Raw genomic sequence first — 19122 nt, forward strand, 5'->3', positions numbered from 1 at the left:
AATGAAAATACATCCTGCATATCACATATTTACGATTCATAACAGTAGCAAAATTACAGTTATGAAATAACAATGAAAATAATTTTATGGTTGGGAGTCACCACAACATGAGGAACAGTATTAAAGGGTCGTGGCATTAGGAAGGTTGAGAACCACTGGTCTAAACCATGACAACATCCTTCACCTAACACCACCAGTGCAGGGCCACACTGACCTGTGTGCACCTGCTGTGCCAGCTCAGAGCCTGAGGCAGCAGAAGCTCCTCCCCCTCCTCACCCCCCATTCCCTACCCCAGGGAGCAGAGGTGGGCCAGGACCTGAGTGCATATGTAGCTTCATGCCCTCATCTCTGAGCTCCCTGTCAATCATTCTAGGTGCCAGAGGCATCATCTCTAAGGCCCCACACCTCTGAGCATGATGTTCCCAAAGCAATTTGCAAATCAGGACCGGCCCTTTATAGGTGTTAGAAGTCATTTGCATTTTTATTTTAAAGTCTAAGAGTTGATAAGTATATGCTATAATAACTAGTTTTGCCCTCATTTGGGGAGGGGATGAGCAACATAAACTCCTATGCTCCTGAGAAAGTTAAATTGAGTTCTTCCTCAGGTTGGTTGGTTGCATCAGGCACATTCTTGCTCTTCCATCATGTCTATAATCCTAGACTTTAGTAGTTTAATAGATCCCTATTTAATATAGTAGAAAATATCTACAAGGGTCAGAGAAATGAACAAGTGATGAAAATAAAAGGAATGCATTACGAATTTACATATTCCTGAAGGTAGGGCAATTGGAGTTCCATCTTATCCCAAATAGTAACCACAATTCAGTCTCATTCATGTGTCTGCTCATTCAACAAACATTTATTGAGCCCATAGCCAGATGTTTGCTAAGCATCGATTGAATGCAAGATGTGTGTGACAGGATCCTTGTCCTCCAAGGGCCTACGTTCCAGTGGGGATGACAGTAGTCGTCAAATGGAATTTCAGGTGCCATAGCCAGGTGCAGTAGGGCACAGAGGAGGGAGTGGCCAGTTCTGCCAGGGTTGGGCTGGGGATGGTTAGAACAGGTTGCAAAGGGCTGAGGGATGTCCCTTGGAATGCCTCCATGAGAGGGGAACCTTCAGGAAACACGGTTACCCTGTTGTGTGTGTGCGTGTGAATCCTCACCCGAGGATATTTTTCCATTGATTTTTAGAGAGAGGGAAAGAGAGAAATATTGATGTGAGAGAAACACATCGATCGATTGGTTGCCTCCTACATGAGCCCTGACCAGGGCCCAGGCAGGGGAGGAGCCTGCAACCGAGGTACGTGCCCTTGACCGGAATCAAACCCGGGACCCTTCAGTCTGCAGTCCGAAGCTCTATCCACTGAGCCAAACCGACTAGGGCTGCCCTGCTTTTTGAACAGGGAATGTGCACAAACAATTGGAGATGTTGATTAAATTGCAGGTGATCCAGCACCAGGATCAGAGGCTGCAGTGACATGTCCCAGGTGAGATTACCAGCACACTTGTGAGAAGACAGCTCTACCACTGCCCCTGTTAGAATGGAGATGATGGTGAGGAGGAGGAGGAGGATGGGGGTGATGATACCTCACAGGGTGGTTGTGAGGTTTGAACGAGGTCATGGGTGGAGAGGGTTTAGCTTAGCACAACATCTGGCATGGAGTTAAGAGCTCCAGGGCTTGTCCATGTGCAGCCATACCAGAGGTAAACGTATTTCCATCTTACGTGCTGCTTGGTAAAGAGCTGTATCCCCGAGTCACCTGAGTGCCCCCCTTGGGCCCTCTAGACCTCCTCACAGCCCAGCAACTGACAGGTTAACACCCAGGCACAGCGGGGGGCCTCCAGGACCCTGCGCAGCCCATGGCCAGCGTTGATTCTAATGCATGGGCACCCATGCTTTACCAGTGGTTACATACTTTGCAATCACCCTATGTCTTCCTCAAAGCATGACTCTGAGATATGGATCTGTTTTTCTAGTAACATCTGGCCACACACCACCAGACCTCTCACAGGGTTCCAAACTAACGGCAGCATTTCCCCCCAGAGTAAGTGAAACCACTGCCCCCTTCACTCCTTGAGCTAGAAGCTCAGGAGTCACCCCCTCTCTCTGCCTCCCCGTTTTCCTGCCTCTCTACCCCCGCCCCCTCCGGGGGAAGCCTTGACACAGCCACCCCATCCCGCATCTCCCAGCCTTCTCTCCATTCACATGGTCCAGCTGGGAGGAGACCAGCAATAAATATGATCTAAACCAGTGATGGCGAACCTATGACACGCGTGTCAGAGGTGACACACAAACTCATTTTTTTGGTTGATTTTTTCTTTGTTAAATGGCATTTAAATATATAAAATAAATATCAAAGATATAAGACTTTGTTTTACTATGGTTGCAAAGATCAAAAAATGTCTATATGTGACACGGCACCAGAGTTAAGTTAGGGTTTTTCAAAATGCTGGCACGCCGAGCTCAAAAGGTTCGCCATCACTGATCTAAACGTACAAATTACAGTATATGTCTTGAGGTACAGGTACATTCCCTTGTCTCTACCTTGTCTCCCATTCAGAGCAGACCTGCCTGTGTCCCCCATTAAACCCTTCAGTGTCCCCCTTTGGCTTCAGGGGAAAATCCCAGCTCCACGGTGGACTGAGAAGGAACTTGCTGACTGCTCTCTCCCTGCCACCCAGCCTCATTTTCATGGACTCTGCTCGTAACTGCACTGACCAGATGAACCATCCCTCATGCACCTCTTGCTCCACCACCAGGTGCCTTTTGCACATTCTTCTTCCTCCCACTCCAAGTGCTCGGTGTTCCCGTACTGGAACCACAGGCTGGATGGGGCACTGTTCCTGTGGTGCTGGCTGCCCACTGGGTGGTGCACCCCATGGATGACAGGGCTGTGTCTTTGCCTCTCTATCCCCAGAGATCACACTGTGCCTGACCTACATGGGTAATGAGAGAAATAAGAACATTTATTGAGCACTTACTATGTGCCAACCACTGTTCCAAGGGTTTTGCAAGGATGAACTCATTCAAAATGGCACAACAGTGAAGATACTATTATTATTATTTCCATTTTTACAGATGGAGAAAATGAGGCACAGAGAGGTTAAATAGCTCATTCCAAGTATTTACCAGACACAGATAATGTGGTAGAGCCACATTTAGAACCCAGTTTTCTCAGTTAAAAACCTGTGGTCGGAATGACTCTAGAACTGGCTTCTTTTCTTCACTTAAAATCACCTCGCACTTTTGGGATTACTTTTTATTGAAGTACTAGAGGCCTGATGCACGAAATTCGTGCAAGGGGCTCAGCCCTTGCAGCCGCCAGCGGCTATCCTTGACCCTTGCAGCCGCGGCAGCATGCCTGGGCCCTCGGACATCCGGAAGGGTGTCCGGAAGGTCGTTGGGCTGTCCGGTCTAATTAGCATATTACGCTTTTATTATTATAGATAACTTCTGTGCTTTAAGGCCCATGCACCTGAAGTACACAGCTAATGAATCTCTACACATGCTTCACCATGGACTAACCATCAGCTCAAGACACAGTTATCCCAGCCCTCTAGGACAGGCTAGGGCAGTGGTCGGCAAACTGCGGCTCACGAGCCACATGCGGCTCTTTGGCCCCTTGAGTGTGGCTCTTCCACAAAATACCGACTTCTGCGCATGGGCTACAAAGTTTCAATCGCACTGTACATGCGCGCCCGCACCTGGTATTTTGTAGAAGAGCCACACTCAAGGGGCCAAAGAGCCGCATGTGGCTCGCGAGCCGCAGTTTGCCAACCACTGCTCTAGGAGCTTTCCATAGCCCACAGCCAGTAGCCCCCATGGTCACCACTCTTCTGACCACTCTCACCATAGACCACTTTTGCCCATTTCTGAATTTCAAATACATGAGATCATACCCTGTGAGACCTGGTAGTCCTTTAAGAAAAACAACAGCTTTCCAGGGATATAATTCATATACCATAACATCCACCGTATGAAAATGTATAACTGTTCTTAGTATATTCCCAGGAGGCTGGACACATTTCTATCTTGATCAATCTTGCCCCTGTCACCTAGAACACACATGCAGTGCCCAGGCGTCTGAGTACCTGCAGATGTGTGAACTGGCCGATGCATGCCTGGGTCTCCATCTTGCTGAGAGCAAGGCGAGAAGTGTGGCGGGAGCATTCTTGTCCTGCCTCTGGGGCTGGGCCCACAGTGGGAGGAGGTGAAAAAGCACAGAGGTGGAGAGGTGGCTGCCCCTCCCCCTCCTCATGCTGTGCTTGGTCAGGGGGTTGATGCCACAGCAGCTGTTTATCATGAACAGGGCACTGAGCTGCACCCGCTTGGGGAGTAGAGATGAGAGAGGAGGTTTCCGTTCCTTGGAGAGTCCCAGCTGAACAGGACACAGGACACTGTAATCACGGTATAGGGGTGCACACAGCAGGGAGTGATGAGGTCCGGGTTGCCTTCCCAGTGTTGCCTTCCCAGTATCTAGTCCTTCCTAATGTGGTAACAACTTGTTTATTTTTCTTTTAAGAACCACCCATTCGCCCGACGGACGTGGCTCAGTGGTTGAGCGTCAACCTATGAACCAGGAGGTCACGGTTGGATTCCTGGTCAGGGCACATGCCCGGATTGCAGGCTTGATCCCCAATAAGAGGGCATGCAGGAGGCAGCCAATGGAGGATTCTCTCACATCATTGACTTTTCTATCTTTCTCTCCCCCTCTCCCTTCCTCTCTGAAATCAATAGAAATATATATGTGTATATATATGAAAAAAAGAACTAGCCCTTCATCACACTCAATCCATTGGCTCTGATGAGACTGACTGGGATGAGCACATGACTCAGGTTTGGCCAATGGGAAACGCCCTTCTCCTGGTCTGACTTGTTTAAGATGAAGACATGCCCCAATCTGGTCCATTGACTGCTGCTGGACTTTCCAGAAAGCGGTGCCCTCTGTCCACTGAGGCTGCCAAGCTGGCAAGACATAAGCCCAGAACCTCTAGGGGCCATTACGGAGAATGAAGCCACCAGCATAGAAGAAAGCAGAGCCAAGAGATGGCATGAGACAGGCTCCTAATGACACAGGATGAGCACCTGGATCCAGCTGTGCCTGAAGCTCCAGAGGCCACGCTCTTCCACACACCATCTCACAGCCCTGTCCACCTTCTAGACGTACACAAGGGGACGGGACACCATGTAAAGAATGGGCATCGCAGCACTGCTTATGACTAAAAAAACTGGAAACGCCTAAAGAGTCTGGCAACCTGACCAATAACTGCATTGCCACTTGTTCATACAATGGACCGCAAAACACAAGTAAAAATGAGTAAGTCGGAACCACGCTGGTATCAGTGCAGAGGAATCTCTCCACTGAAATGCTGAGTGAAAAGACACAAGTTGCTGAAGGGAATAGTAAGAAAACTTGCATGCAAAATGGAGAAACCACGCAGAATAATATTATCTATTGTAGTGAAAGTATCAATAAACGAGTAGGAGACCGAATATCTAAATTCAGGTTGTTTGATTTCTCTGGGGGCTACTTGCGCATTTGTGCTATTATTCTTAATACTTTTTTTTCTCCTCTCAACATTTATTCAAACAGAAAAATTGAAAGACTTGTCCTGTGAGCACTCATATCTCTGTTACTTAGCACAATGGACAGATTGCTGTATTTACTTACCACATACATATCCATTTCCCCACATCCTGGGTACCTTTTGGTATGTTAGAACCATTTTGTAATTAAAAACTTTTTTAAAAAGGGGGAAGAAACAACGTAGGGGAAAACTCACACTTTTATTATTTAAAATAGCGTAGGTCAGAAAACAAATGGGCCCTAACCGGTTTGGCTCAGTGGATAGAGCGTCAGCCTGCGGACTCAAGGGTCCCAGGTTCGATTCCAGTCAAGGGCATGTACCTTGGTTGCGGGCACATCCCCAGTAGGGGGTGTGCAGGAGGCAGCTGATCGATGTTTCTAACTCTCTATCCCTCTCCCTTTCTCTCTGTAAAAAATAAAATATATTTTTTTTTAAAAAGAAAACAAATGGCCTCCATATGCTTCATGAAGTGCTATATTTAAACATGACTAACTAGTTTTCATAATAATAGCTGAATAGCCATGTGGCAGGCCTGAGAGAGCTGAGGCTGAGAAGGGTCTGCCGTCTAACTCCCTTATCTTACAGTTGGGGAGACCGGGTCTCAGGGAGAGGAAGTTGCTCCTCCTAGCTGGGACACTAACTGTGAAGGAGATGGAATCTTGTTCCTGCTTCTCTCCCCCACTATTTGTTTTGGCTGCACCCCAGGCCTAAGCAAAGATCCCAAATGCCCACCAGGCAGCAAAGGATCAGGGCAGCTGGGTTCCTGCAGGGAGGGAACTGCATTCTGGGTGGGAAGGGAGTGGCGCCTTGGCCCAACTGAGCATGTTGGTCATGAACACACACAAGCAATACCTGTTGGGCAACGGGCTGTGAGGAAACCTCGGCCTATCTGTGTTTAAATACTGGGTAATGTTCTGTTGAAATGCCTGTTACTAATTGGGTGTAGCTGCCTGGTGTTAAGATGCCCACTGTCCTATGGAGTCTCTCTTAGAAACTCAGGACCATAGCTTTTCTTTTTCATTCACTGGTATGGTTGGTCCTGGATTGCTCTCCAGGGGGGGCGGGGGTGGGGGGGGGGGGGCGGGCGGGGAAGAGGGGGGGAGTAGAGTGTCCCCAGCTGGAGTTGTAAGGACAGCAGGCAGGTGGAAAAGGATCTGGGATCAGGGAGCTGGGCCTGGTGCTGGTCTGCTTGCCTGGGTTGCCTTGGATAATTCTTCTCTCTCAGCCTCTCCTCCCATCTGTAAAGTGAGGTGGTTGATAAAATGGTCTCCAAGTTCTCTGCCAGTTCCAACTTTCTTTGACTTTATCATCTATATCAGTGGTTCTCAACCTTCTGGCCCTTTAAATATAGTTCCTCATGTTGTGACCCAACCATAAAATTATTTTCGTTGCTACTTCATAACTGTAATGTTGCTACTGTTATGAATCGTAATGTAAATATCTGATATGCAGGATGGTCTTAGGCGACCCCTGTGAAAGGGTCGTTAGGCCCCCAAAGGGGTCGCGACCCACAGGTTGAGAACCGCTGATCTAGACTATTAAAGCCCAGTGGCTGGAACACCAGAACGATTTGGTCACCAGGAGGTACATGGAGCACCTCTCGGTCCCTCCCCCAGGCCCGCCAGCCACTCACAGCTGTGGGGTGGGGCTCGCAGCTCACGTGGCCTGGCAGGACTCTCGGCTCTTGCCGCTTGCATGGCGAGGTGGGGCTCATGGCTCGAGTGGCATGGAGGGGTTTGCAGCTCGCAGGACGGTGGCTCGCAGCAGCGAGCTACTTGCACATGGTGGGCCTGGGGTCCAGTCGGTGTGGCAGGTCTGGGTCTCGTGTGATTTCGCATGCTGGGCCTCTAGTCATATATAATTTTTTGGGAGTTTCCTGTGGGCAGCAGGAGGCCTGAGGGAAAAATGTTGAGAGGTGGAGGGGGGGGGGCGGGGGGGCGAAGAAGGGCAGGGATGACTTCTGTCTTTACCAAGACTAGATTCCTAGCTTGCATCAGAGGCTGGTAGGCAGTGGCTGCTCAAATATTTTCTTTCTTGTTGGGGCGGGGCCAGTAATTCATTACACTTGTTATTGGGCATAGTTGCCAGGCTGGGCTGACATCTTGTACAACTTTATCTGAAGTCTGTTTTTCCCCAGAAGATGCCTGGAATCACCAGTAGCAAATCTAGAGTAGCTCAAACGTTTGAACTTTCTGCTGGGGAGTAGCCCTTAATCAGTAGGACTGGTGGCTTTAGGAACCAGAGATGACGCTTGAAGTGAGAATTTAGTGCCATCTAGTGTCTAAAGTGGGGATTACAGGATTAATTCCCTTTTTTTTAAAAAAACTATTGTTTTAGAAGAGGAGTACACCCAGTTGCACCATTAAAATACACTAAGACAATCACTATTTAAAAGGCCCATGAGTGCATTTTTATGTGACATGAACACTTTGTAATATGTATACTCTGCTCCTAATTAATTTCTTCTGAAAACGTATAATGATTCATTAAGGGTTTTACCAATAGGAGTCCCAAAGGTCTTTCTCCTTCCCATGTCCAGCTAGTTCAGAAGGGCAGGCACTGACCCCTGGAGCAGCTAACGTTGCATGCTTAGACATTAATGTAAAGAGTAGCGGCCTCCCATAACTGAGTATCTAAGTTTTATGTCATGTGTCATGTTGGACACATTTTTTAAAAATACATATTTTTATTGATTTCAAAGAGGAAGGGAGGGGGAGAGAGAGATAGAAACATCAATGATGAGAGAGAATCATTGATTAGTTGCCTCCTGCACTCCCCTTCCTGGGGATCGAGCCTACAACCCACACAAGAGCCCTTGACCGGAATCTAACCTGGGACCCTTTAGTCCGCAGGCCAATGCTCTATCCACTGAGCCAAACCAGCTAGGGCTGAACACAATTTTTATCTCACTTAATCCTGATGATTATCCTAGGGAGTAAGAACTGCTGTGCTGTCTCTGATTTGCTGATCAGTCACTGCAGTTAAGAAAGTTCCTATAATTTGTCCTGGGATCACACACTAAGTGGTAAGACCACGATTCAGACTCACGTGTGTCTGTCTCTAACGACTGTTCTCTGCCCACTAAAAAAAACAAACAAAAAACAATCACACTCCCTATTCCATAGCAATAACATTGGCATGCCATGATGTCCAAGGATACAACTCTATATACATCTATTGTGTATATAATACTACTATCTATATATATAAAAGCCTAAGTGACCAGCTGACTGGCCAGTAGCTATGATGCACACTGACCACCAGGGGGCAGACGCTCAACGCAGGAACTGCACTGTGGTCACTTGCAGCGGTGGTTCTCGGGTGATGCACCTGGAACCAGAGAGGAGCGAGCCTAATTTTGGGGTGTCATCTGAGAACCACCCTCTTGCAATCCTGAACCCCTCGGGGGATGTTGGAGAGCTGGTTTTGGTCCAATCCCTGCAGGCCAGGCCGAGGGACCTCACTAGTTCACAAATCCATGCACTGGGCCTCTAGTTTTGTATATAATGGTTAAGAAATAGCATTCTGAAGCCAGACTATTTGCATTCAGATCCCAGCCATACCACTTTCTGTCTGACACAGGGAAAACTACTGAAGTTCTCCGTGCCCGTTTCCCGTGATGAGTGGGGTTGATGCTAATGATAGCACCTACTTCAGAGGGTTGTGTGAAGCTTAAAAGAGAGATGACATCTGAGGTACATAGAACAGTGCCATCCCACAGTAAGGTACTCAGTACATACAGTGGGGCCTTGACTTACGAGTGTCCCGACTATCCGCCGATTTTTTGCATTGACAGAGTAATTTGAATTAACGAGCTCCTTAACGAGCTCGGTCTCGGAACGAATTAAACTCGTAAGTCAAGGCCCCACTGTATTATTACTTAAAAATTGACTGAAAAGCAGAGAATTGAAAACGTGAGGCTTGCCCAGCTGATGTGGTGCAGTGGTTGAGTGTTGATCTATGAACCAGGAGGTAACGGTTCGATTTCAGATCAGGGCACATGCCCGGGTTGCAGGCTCTATACCCAGTAGGGGGCGTGCAGGAGGCAGTGGATCAACGATTCTCTCTCATCGTTGATGTTTCTATCCCTCTCTTCCTCTCCCTCTCTCTGAAATCAATACAAAACATCTACAAAGTTAAAAAAGATTAAGAAAACGTGAGGCTTGTGAGATGAGGCCGCCTATGGCTGGCCAGCACTATATGGAGAAGTGCAAGAGAGAGGGAGTGAGATTTGCAAAGAGAGACTCGGTCTAGAGCAGTGGTTCTTAACCTTGGCTGCACATTAGAATCACCTGGGAATCTTTTTAAAATCCTGATTTCCGGGCCTCATCCCCCGGAAATTCTGTTTCTTTGTTATGGGGTGGGGCTACAACATTAGTAACAAAGAAACAGAATTTCCGGAGGATGAGGCCCAGACATCAGGATTTTATTTTATTTTATTTTTTTTTAAATTAAATCTTTATTGTTCAGATTATTACATTTGTTCCTTTTTTTTTCCCCCCCATAACTCCCCTCCTCCCAGTTCCCGCCCCACCCTCCGCCCTCACTCCCCACCCACTGTCCTCATCCATAGGTGCACGATTTTTGTCCAGTCTCTTCCCACATCTCCCACACCCCTTTCCCCCCCAAGAATAGTCAGTCCATTCCCTTTCTATGTCCCTGATTCTATTATAATCAACAGTTCATTCTGTTCATCAGATTATTTATTCACTTGATTCTTAGATTCACTTGTTGATAGATGCATATTTGTTGTTCATAATTTGTATCTTTACCTTTTTCTTCCTCTTCCTCTTCTTAAAGGATACCTTTCAGCATTTCATATAATCCTGGTTTGGTGGTGATGAACTCCTTTAGCTTTTCCTTATCTGTGAAGCTCTTTATCTGACCTTCAATTCTGAATGATAGCTTTGCTGGATAAAGTAATCTTGGTTGTAGGTTCTTGGTATTCATCACTTTGAATATTTCTTGCCACTCCCTTCTGGCCTGCAAAGTTTCTGTTGAGAAATCAGCTGACAGTCGTATGGGTATTCCCTTGTAGGTAACTGAGTTTCTTTCTCTTGCTGTTTTTAAGATTCTCTCTTTATCTTTTGCTCTTGGCATTTTAATTATGATGTGTCTTGGTGTGGTCCTCTTTGGATTCCTTTTGTTTGGGGTTCTCTGCGCTTCTTGGACCTGTAAGTCCATTTCTTTCACCAGGTGGGGGAAGTTTTCTGTCATTATTTCTTCAAATAGGTTTTCAATAGCTTGCTCTCTCTCATCTTCTGGCACCCCTATAATTCTGATGTTGGTACGCTTGAAGCTGTCCCAGAGGCTCCTTACACTATCCTCGCATTTTTGGATTCTTTTTTCATTTTGCTTTTCCGGTTGGATGTTTTTTGCTTCCTCGCATTTCAAATCATTGACTTGATTCTTGCGCTCCTCTGGTCTGCTGTCGGGCGTCTGTATAATATTCGTTATTTCAGTCCGTGTGTGCTTAATTTCTAGTTGGTTCCCCAATATAAGATCGAGGGTCTTATTAGTTTTTGTGTAGATCTCATTAAGTTTATCGGCAGCTTCTAAACAGTTCTTGAGAGACCTTAAAAGTGTGGTTCTGAACTCTATTTCTTCCATTGACAATTTTGTCCTGTTTCTTTGTCTCCGCATTTTGTTATGCTTCCTTGGTGCACCCCCTAGTGGTCTTTGTTCGCAGTCTTATAGTTAAATCTTGATTGTTGTAGCTAATTCCAGGGAGGGTTTGACCTCCAGGCCAAGTGGCTATGAGAATCAGCTGTGTCAGCAGTGAGAGAACTTCTGTCCTCTAGGGAGGTGCTAATCTAGCCTTTGCCTGAGGCTATCCGGCAAATGCCTCTGTGCAGGGCTTGGGCGGGGCGGGTCGCACAGGATCAACAGGGTGGGCCGGAGAGAGCAGTTATGGCGGCTCTTAGTCCTGTCCCAAGGGGCTCTGCCTCTCTGAGTCCCAGCACCCGCTGCAAAGCTCGGAGAGAAAGCTGCACTCGCTCTGACCGAAGCCAGACAGTCCCGCTTCTCCTGTCCGAGTCTGGGTCCCCAAAGACTCGCCCGGATCTGGTGCTCGGAGTCTGCGACTCCCTCCCGATTGAAAACAACAACCGCGCCCTCCGCCGCCAGCCCGCTCCGTGCACTCCGCACCTCAGAATTTGACTTCAGCACTGCGCCTCCTCCGAGTGTCCGTATGCGTTTCTCTTTCCTCCTAGTTGTAGGACTTCCACTCAGCCAGCGTTCCTGTGGTTCTGGGTGATGTCCCTTCCGTTTTTTGGTTTCACTTTTGAAGTAGTTGTTCAAAGCAGCAAACTCCGGCGTTAACCTATGCCGCCATCTTGGTTCTCCCGACATCAGGATTTTAAAAAGATTCCCAGGTGATTCTAATGTGCAGCCGAGGTTGAGAACCACTGGTCTAGAGCCTCGCTCCCTGTTGCCACTCTGCAGAGAAAAGTCTGCCCCCAGGAGGTGTCAGAGCTTCAAGACAGTCTTGGAAACTAGATACAGACCCAAAGGCAATGTCCAGCCATTACCAGAAGAGGGCAGTGTAGTGCAGAGGACAGAGAAGGGTCTAGTAGTCCCAGAAGCTGCAGGTTCTAGTCCAGACTATTGGAATTAGCTGTGCTCTGTAAAATCAGTTTGGCCCAGTTTTTCCTGATGCCCCCTTCTAGCTCTAAGGTTCTGCGATCCTGTCAGGAGAGAATTGGAATGAATTAGCCAAGAACTCCAAATAAGCTCATGTAAAGAAGAAACCAGACTTGGCGGAGGGGGTGGGGATGGAGGGGAATGAGGGATGGGAGCCTGTGGGCAGCTGGGAAGTTTCCTTTGTGGGGAACCAAATCTCTCTAAGTGAATCCAGCATTGGGAAAACGCCTTAAAACATTTGTTAGGGTCACGTGCTCGGAGCGGGCAGCGTGTCAAACCACCTCAAGTAGCTTGGAATCCACCATTACAGTCTGCCCCTGCCCTTGTTGGGGCGAATGCTTAATCCCAAAGAAACAATTAAAGTTACAAACACCACACACTGGTGGTTTGCTCATCTCTGCGTTTTGTAACAGCAAAGCCCATTATTTTTTTTTTCTTGGTGGAAATTCCTTCCAGAAATGGCTGGATGCAGAGTCTGTGGTGGCCTCGGGGTGCCCCTTGGCAGAGATAAAGAGTGAAGTCAGCAGGCAAAACCCTCTCTGGCTCCCCCAGCGGCACGGAGCACGGAGCCTGCCTCGGCATTATGCTTTAGAAGCCCTGTCGGAGCCCTGGGGTCCCCCAGGGACTTTGGGAAGAGTCTGTTTCCATTGGAGACCTTTGAATGGGGGCCCTGGAACTCAAGGACAACGAGATGATCTCTTAGGAGGCCACTAAGGGTCTAGCTCAGGGGTGGGCAAACTTTTTGACTCGAGGGCCACAATGGGTTCTGAAACTGGACCGGAGGGCCGGCACAAAAGCATGGATGGAGTGTTTGTGTGAACTAATATAAATTCAAAGTAAACATCATTACGTAAAAGGGTACGGTCTTTTTTTTTTTTTTTTTTTTTTTTAGTTTTATTCATTTCAAACGGGCCGCATCCGGCCCGCGGGCCGTAGTTTGCCCACGGCTGGAGCTTGTCAGGAAGAGACGAATGGGTATTTTGGGTGGTTCGGCGTATATGCATCTCCACTGGCCTCTAATGCTTCCAGATTCACCCAAAAGCCAGCCCCGGAAGGATGCACTCTGGTCAGGTGAGCCCTGCTTAGGAGCCTCCTAGCCCACTTCCCATTTTCCAGTCTGTTCCTGCACCCATTGGCTGTGGACCGCTTCCCTCACTTCCTGTTATCACCCTTGGATTTCTTGGAATTCGTGAGGGCAAGAGAGCCTAGTGGCAGGCTCTGGATCCGGGTTGTCTGGCTGTGTGACTCAGGCGAAATGGCTTCTTACTGCCTCAGTTCCTCAGCTGTAAATGGGGTGACTATCACAGTCCCTCGCAGAGCTATTTGTGAGAATTAAAGTGCTTAGTGCATTAAAGTAGGCACCTGATAAAGATTTGTTGAAAATATACATGCATGTCTACATTATAGAGGCTAATGAAGACAGAGAAAAAGAAATCCCAGAAAAAAGATACATTAAAAAAAATCACTATTTCTACTTCTGTGTCTGGCTACGGTGGAGGATGGGGAGAGGGGGGACTGTATTTACACACCTGTCTGAAATCAGTAAATACGAAGCAGGTAACAAGCGCTTCTTAAAGGTTCACCGGTGTTATTGTTTTCAGGCTTTAACTCATTTATTCCTCACAAGGGTGGGAAGTATGTTATATTATTGGTCTCATTTTACAGCTGAGAAAATTGAGGCTCAAAGAGTTTATAGGACTTGATCAAGGTCACTCAGCTAGTCAGGGGCAGAATCAAGATTCAAACATCCCAGAGACTGGGTTCTGGGCCATTGTGCTATCCTGCCCGAGCCTGTAGCTATGTGTCCGATATTATTTGTCAAACGAATGACCAAACCATCCAGAATAACCCAATCTCATCTCTCCTGGCTCCTTCCAGTCCAGTCTTGAACGTGTTCATCTCTTGTCCATTCCAAAAAAAACCAACAAAACAAACGCCCAGCACCCACCTCACCTCATGCCTCCACCCACAGGCAAACTTCCCAAGGAGTCGCCCACGTGGTCCTTTTCTTCCCTCTTCAATCCCTCAATCGGAGTGGTTCCTGCTGAAGTCACCAGTGGTTTCCAAGATCCAGCTCTTCCCGCCCTCCTCTCCCGGACCCCACAGCTGCGCTCACTACAGGTGCCCTCTCCGCCCTTGGCGTCCACCTGCCCTCACGCTTCTGGTTTTCTCCTGGCTCCCTTGGCCACGCCCTCTCGGGACCTGCGTGGGCTTCTCTTCCTCCATCAGACCTAAGGAGCCGGTCACGGGCAGTCCTCATCCTTCCTCTTCCCCGTCTCCTGGATGATGCCCTCTGTTCCCGGGCTCAGCGTGCCACCTCCACAGGCTGAGGACACCAAGGCCAGACATCTCCCGCCCCGACTTCTCTTCTGAGTTCTGGACCAGCTCCGGTTACATGCACACTTGGCATCTCTCCCTGGATGTCTGAAGACCTCACAGCGGACTGCCCATCACGGGAACGCCCTTTCTTCTGGTTCTCAGCCGGTCACAGACTCTCCGCCTAGAGCTTTAAGGTGCAGAGGTAATCAGGTTTTTACTGACGACGTCCAGGGTTGAGGTGTAACTGTCCCGGATGGTACTGGCCCTGGCAGCATCCACAACCGACTGATTCCACAGGAAGTTTGCTTCCCTCTCGTCTGAATATTTTCAGGGACTGTGCCTCGGGCCTTCTGATGAACCAGTGAGCTGCCGGACATCCTTCCATACCAGGGCTTTTTTGTGTCGATGGCAGCCAAGATCCGTGAAAGGTACAAGCTTATTCAATTCATTGTGCCTCAATGAGCTCCTTATCTCCCTTCCTCCCTCCTCCCTCTTTCCATTCCTTCTTTCCTCCCACTCTCTCTCTCTCTCCCCCACTCCTCTTTTTCCTTCTTCACCCACTTTCACCAGCGCACCCTTCCTGTTCTTTATTCTCGCTATTTATTGGTCTGTGTTTTCAAAGCACATGGCCCAGCTGACTGGAGGGCTCCCCTGCCAGGCAGTTTGCAACAGGTGGATCCCATTAAGTCCAGGGCTCCCCCAGCCCCGGCCCCCTGGCTCACATTTCTGCCCTGCCCACCTGCACGGCCCACTTTCTCTCTCGGCCCACCCCCAGCCTTGAGGGCTGCCTTCAGCAGGTGTGCCCCCCGGCCACCCATCTGGCTGCCAAATACAACGCTCCTGGTGCCAGGAGAGGGCTCTTGCATGGGTGAATGTTTATGGGACTGCTCCTCAGAAAAATCTGGAGTCTAGCGGTTTTAACCATGGGAAGGGATCCTGAAAACTCCCCCCCCTTTTTTTTTCATTTTCTCCAAAGAATTTTCTTAAAAGTAATGGCAAATTACACTGTTTATGGAGAAAAAGAAAGTAAAACACACGAAACCAACAATAACAGGGTAATTACAGAGGATGAGCGCTGTAGGGGATCGCTGTTGTTTTTCTCCTTCGCACTTTTCATGTCAGATGCCAAGGAGCCACGGCTATGCTGAATTCCTACCGATGGTCCCATTTTATTTGCCAGGATAGATCTGGTTGGGGTGAATTCTTTTGGTTCTGAGTAAAGGCTGAAATCTTTTGGTTCTGAGTAAGGGTGGAAAGCATAATAAGTGTTTGTTGGAAAGATAATCCCTTGACCTTCCCCAGGCTCTGGGTGTCCTGGGGAGCTGTGATTCTGAAGCTCCGGTTCAATTTCGGTGACATCTGGCTCTGGTCTAATGAAGGTGCAGCGACCCTTGGCCCCTGGGTAATAAAACCCTGTGTTTATGCTTCTCCCCTCTGCCAGAGCTCCAGCCACCTGCTGACCTGCCAAGTCACTCACCTTAAATGTTAGCAGTGGCCAGAGGGAGGGGCATGAAAGAAGGCAGGCAGAGAGCAGCTTTTTAAAAAATATATTTAAAAATTTGATTTTAGAGAGGAAGGGAGAGAGAGAGAGAGAGAGATAGAAGCATCAATGATGAGAGAAAATCATTGATCATCTGTCTCCCGCATGCCCCCTACTGGGGATTGAGCCCCAAATCTAGGAATTGAACCATGACCTCCTGGTTCATAGGTCAATGCTCAACCACTGAGCAACGCAGAGAGCAGCTTTTAAAGAACTCACACTCAGGAGCCTTGTATGGATTGCCTGTGGCTCCTATCACAAATGACCGCAAATATAGTGTCTTCAAACAACACACATTTATTCTCTTACGGTTCTGGAAGCCGCAGTCCAAAATTGGTTGTACTTGGCTAACATCAAGGTCTTGGCAGGGCTGGTTTCTTCTGGAGGCTCTAGAGGAGAAACTGCTTCCTTGACTTTTCCAACTTTTGGAGGCCGCCCACTTTCCTTGGCTCATGGCCCCTTCCTTCACCTTCAAAGCAGCAACATAGCATCTTCAGATGCTCTGCTTTCTGCATTGCATTCCTGCTCTGACTCTTTTCTGGACCCTTGTGATCACATAGGACTCACCTAGATTATCCAGAATCATCTCCCCATCTACCCAGAAGTCTTTAACTTGATCACTTTTGCCAAGTTCCTTTTTACTGTGGAAGGTCCCATAGTCACAGGCTTCAGGGATTAGGATGCAGGCATCTTTGGGAGACCCTTGTTTTGTCCACCACAGGCCTCTTTGAAAAGCAGCTGCCGTAAGCCATGCAGTGAGACCCAGAGGGCAGAGGGGACTTGCTTTACGTTGGAAAGCCAGCCATTGGCTGAGATGGAATTTGAATCCTAGTTTAGGACCCCTGTCTTTTCATGACATCAGGATTGGAGGGTGAACTTTTGAGGGTGGCTGGGGATCCTTGTACTACAAATCTTAGACTTCTTACAGAGGAAGTAATGAGGTGGCCGAGCCGAGATGGCATTGGAAAGATGGATAAAAAGAATTATAGAAACTATACAGTGAGCTTTGATTTGAGCAAAGACTATGGTAAGCGATCACACACCTTCACAAAATCATTCCCCAAACACTATGCAGTATGGACATTTATTAGCTCTATTCTACAACTAAGACAACCAAGGTTAAGAGAGATTAAATAATCTGTTCAGGAAAGCAATGAAAACAGGATACCAGGTCTGTGGTATCAAGGAGGACTCATAAAACACTTTGCTGGTGGGAGAAAATTTTGCTGGTTCTTCTCTTTCACCTGCAAGGCTGAGTCAATTCAATATCACTCAGAGGATAGGACAGAAATGTATGGAGACATTCTAGGCACAGAGAAGTTAAGTAACTTGGCTAATGTCACACAGCCAAGGAGAGGCAAGGACAAGAATAGATGTCTGGAGCAAGCCTACCTTTGGGAACTCTCTGTCAGGGTTATTTATGCTAAGAGATGGATACTGGAAGTGGCTCCGTTATCCCCAACCTTCTCCAGTGGCTGGAGAAGAACACACAGACAGCTGTCACCTGCACTGAACATGGTAGGCTAAAGTCCTGCACCCTCCCCATGGCAGGCAGAGCCCTCCACGTTGACCTGGACCCTGCCTTCTAAGCACATCTCCTGTCTTTCTCCCTGGCTTGCTAGGCCGCCCCCCCACCCCCAACCACACTGACCTTCTTCAGTTATGCCAACACCCCAAGTTCCGTCCTGCCTCAGGGCCTCTGCACCTGTGATTGCTCATCCTAGAACGTGCTGCCTCAGTGCTTACATGTCTGACAGAGAACCTCTTGTCATTCTGACCAGTCACCTCGAATATCACCTCCTCAGAGCCCTCCCTGACCACCCAATCAAAATTGTCTTCCCACCTAATCACCACTGTCCGTCATGTAACACAGTTATCTTTTTGGCGTCACTGCATTTACTACTATTTGATTTTCTTACTCATACAGACAGTCCTCGGGTTACATCGGACTCAATGTACATTTTTTCTTGGTTACGTCGCCATCTCCCATCCTATCTAATAAAAGAGAAAAATGGTAAGTGGCGTACGACGATACCCTTTTCATTGGCTAATCAGGGCTATATGCCTTGGCCCTGCCCCCCAGCCATGATCGGAGAATCAGGTGCCTTTTCCGCCCTGGCCAGTGATAGCAGGAAGTAGGGGTGGAGCCAGCGATGGGAGCTGGGCACGGTCGAAGCTGGCAGTCCCAGGAGCTAGGGGTCCCTTGGCTGGGCCTAAAGCGAAGCCCACGATCGTGGGGCCGCTGCAGCTGCGGGTCCCCACTGCCCGGGCCGGACGCCTGCAACCGCGGGGAGCTGGGGGTCCCCTGCCCAGGCCTGACACCTCTGCCAGAGGCCTCAGGCCTGGTCAAGGGGCCGATCCGGTGATTGGTGATTGGAGGGTGATGAGGGTCAACTCCTCTGGCCGAGGCATCAGGCCTGGGCGGGGGGCAGAGCCAGGGATTGGGGGGATATGATGGTCCCCTTGCCCAGGCCTGAAGCCTGGGTCAGAGGCGTCAGGCTTGGGCGGGGGGTGGAGCCAGCGATCAGAGGGAGATGGGGGTCCCCTGCCCAGGCATGATTCCTGGGCCAGAGGCCGATCAGGCGATCGGAGGATGATGGGGGGCTACGCCTCTGGCCGAGGCATCAGGCCTGGACAAGGGGCAGAGCCAGCAATCGGAGGGGTCTGGGGGTCCCCTGCCCAGGCCTGACGCCTGGGCCAGAGGCATCAGGCCTGGGCTGGGGGCAGAACCAGTGATGGGGGGAAATGAGGGTCCCCTGCCCAGGCCTGATGCCTCTGTCTGAGGCGTCAGGCCTGGGCAAGGGGCTGATCCTGCGATTGGAGGGTGATGGGGGTCAACGCCTGAGGGCTCCCAGTATGTGAGAGGGGGCAGACTGGGCTGAGGGACACTCCCCCCCCCCCCAGTGCACGAATTTCGTGCACCGGGCCCCTAGTTTATTTATAAAAAAATAAAAGTTCTGTCATTTTGACGTATGTACATATGTGCTTTATGTTTTTTTATTATTTACTAGGGGCCCGGTGCATGAAATT

General features: G+C 48.9%; 1 long non-coding RNA gene across 1 annotated transcript; it reads left to right on the plus strand.

Annotated features, from left to right (window-relative positions):
* The first annotated feature begins 36 nt into the window (after nucleotides 1-36).
* LOC132227076 (uncharacterized) lies at nucleotides 37-5988 on the plus strand. Its single transcript, XR_009451123.1, has 4 exons — nucleotides 37-1489; nucleotides 1980-2047; nucleotides 2685-2762; nucleotides 4526-5988. It is a non-coding gene; the product is annotated as an uncharacterized LOC132227076 (long non-coding RNA).
* The last annotated feature ends 13134 nt before the right edge of the window (nucleotides 5989-19122 follow it).

This window comes from Myotis daubentonii, chromosome 2 (genome assembly GCF_963259705.1).
Source record: "Myotis daubentonii chromosome 2, mMyoDau2.1, whole genome shotgun sequence".
NCBI lineage: Eukaryota > Metazoa > Chordata > Mammalia > Chiroptera > Vespertilionidae > Myotis > Myotis daubentonii.